This window comes from Scylla paramamosain, chromosome 12, assembly GCF_035594125.1.
Source record: "Scylla paramamosain isolate STU-SP2022 chromosome 12, ASM3559412v1, whole genome shotgun sequence".
In the NCBI taxonomy this organism is placed as follows: Eukaryota; Metazoa; Arthropoda; class Malacostraca; order Decapoda; family Portunidae; genus Scylla; species Scylla paramamosain.
In genome coordinates, this window is record NC_087162.1 from 6,432,759 (window position 1) to 6,435,000 (window position 2,242).

The window sequence follows — 2,242 nt, forward strand, 5'->3', positions numbered from 1 at the left end:
ATCTTAGCCAAAAGTTTATCATTCTATATTTGATACTTATTTCTAGTGGATACACCTTCCCAATTCCCCATAAACTATATCACTGCTTGTTTACGTGTGTGTGTGTGTGTGTGTGTGTGTGTGTGTGTGTGTGTGTGTGTGTGTGTGTCAAGTGTATATCACTGTTTGTTTACGTGTGTGTGTGTGTGTGTGTGTGTACAATGCACATTATACGAGGACAGGAAAACATTCGATATTTTCTGTTTGCATTTCCGGAAGGGGTGTGACAGTGACTCATTAGTAAAGTAAAAGTTCAAGGTATATCAGATAACTAATAAATGGTTAATGAAGAAGACATTCCCTAAGGCCGGTGTCACACTATGCGGCGTCGCCGCTGCGGCAGAACCGTATGCGGCACCGCACATGGTGATATCACACACAAACCAATGAGAGGTGTCACACTAGTGCTGCGCTGCCGTTTTCCCCGCACTGTGCCGCAGCATGCTGCGGCAGTGCAGGACCGCCGCACCGCCGCATCCGACCGAGTGTCGTGGGAAAACACACACAGTTCTATGCACGTGGTCACACCAGACGGCCACGCCGCATCCGGCGCTCCCTTGTTACAGGATGTTTGACACTGATTTATTCATTCAGTGTATTCATGCAAGGCCAGCACTTTGGGAAAAGATTAATAAAGAATATTGTGATAAGAATTCTAGAGAGAAATCATGGGTTGTATTTTGCTTCGAGATATGAGGCCTCAGCACTTCCAGCAGCTCATCAAAAGAAGGTTAGGACATTCTGTAATACTCAAAAAACATTTCATCATATTTCCGTATATTCTCATAAAACTTTTCAAATCTTTTACTTGTTTCTTGTTCAGCATTAAATGGGTGAACCCAGTGTTTACGACGAGTTGGCTCTTTCAGTAAGCCTTCTGCTTTTAGTTTGGATAACGTGATAGTCAACCTATTTACGCTGGCTGCTGGGGATAGACTGAGCGACTTCGCCGCTTATGTGTGACAGGATGCAGGCAATGCGGCGGTGACGCATACGGTTCTGCCGCAGCGGCGACGCCGCATTGTGTGACACCAGCGTAAGTGGTAGGGTCAGTGCTCTTGACAATATACATAAATGATATCAAGGAAGGAATGAACAACAAACGACACTAACATAACAAAATTACGTCAATACTACAGTGATAGATCTTACAATGTGACCTCCACACATTGCCAAACTGGCCAGAAAAATGGTAAGATGAATTTCTTATGAAAACTCCATGTCATATTTTTTTTTTCAAAGCACGTAGTACTTTCCCGGTATTATTGTGCTTCCTCATCATCATGCTCTTCATAATTGAGTTTTTTTTTTAACTATCTGATGTGTTCTGAGGTTTTGATCAATATATTTCCGTCATAAATCCCTCATTTTCGGAGATACCAAATGTTTAGTGTGAGTACAAACTGGTGGATAGCTGAGCACACGCATCATTTTCTTCTCTAACCACACGTAATTTTCTTCCCTAGGTTCTACAAAAGGAAGAAATGTGTCTGTGCATGCTTTTGTGAACATCAGTGCATTGTGTGTGCTTGTATAGGGAATTGTATGAATATTAAACTTATTAATAACACCTTACAAAACTGAAAATGTAGTGTTTTCTTTCCTTTCTGGATTCTGAACTCTAACTAATTTTCCACTGTCAGTCAGTCGTTTCGAAGATGTATGTTTGTATAGCACAAGTTGTTTCTCGAGGGTTCGGCCGCTGTTGTATTTCCGACTCATGCTTCGATCTGCGGTGCCCGAGTAAGGCTTTGTTTGAGCACGGGGTTCGGAGCAGTGACGTGAAGTGCGCTTGCGTAGTAAGTGCGTCACAGCCAATGAAAAAAATCGTTTAAATAATCTGGCGATCGTGGCGAGAAGGGTCAGGTTAGACTTGAGATTACCCTGTCGCCTTGTGTGCGTATATACCGTGTTCCTACCGTTATCTCGATGGCATTGCTTGACGATATTATGCTACTGTAAATTTGCTCAGAGTACGTGATGTTGTTGTGTATGTCACGTGTTCCAAGTGTTACACAGACTGTCGCCTTTGGGATCAAGTGTGGTGGGGTCGCACGTTGCACAGACACGTTCCTGATCCCAGAGGCAGAAAAGCGTCGAGGAAGAGGCTGACCCTCCTTTCGAGAATAAGGTATGTATGTAGTTTCATTTGATTTAATAATTTCAATTTTTTCAGTTTCTGCATTAATATTCACAAATACCG

At 42.7% G+C, this 2,242-nt stretch overlaps 2 long non-coding RNA genes across 4 annotated transcripts in view; both read left to right on the plus strand.

Annotated features, from left to right (window-relative positions):
- Positions 1 to 931: 931 nt before the first annotated feature.
- On the plus strand, positions 932 to 1,626 carry LOC135105420 (uncharacterized). The gene is made up of 2 exons (XR_010270827.1): positions 932 to 1,075; positions 1,506 to 1,626. It is a non-coding gene; the product is annotated as an uncharacterized LOC135105420 (long non-coding RNA).
- A 267-nt stretch (positions 1,627 to 1,893) lies between these two features.
- LOC135105421 (uncharacterized) overlaps positions 1,894 to 2,242 on the plus strand; it is a 63,244-nt gene continuing 62,895 nt past the window's right edge. For all 3 annotated transcript variants that reach the window (XR_010270829.1, XR_010270830.1, XR_010270828.1), the window contains exon 1: positions 1,894 to 2,170. This is a non-coding gene — a long non-coding RNA (uncharacterized LOC135105421). The remainder of the gene's footprint in view (positions 2,171 to 2,242) is intronic.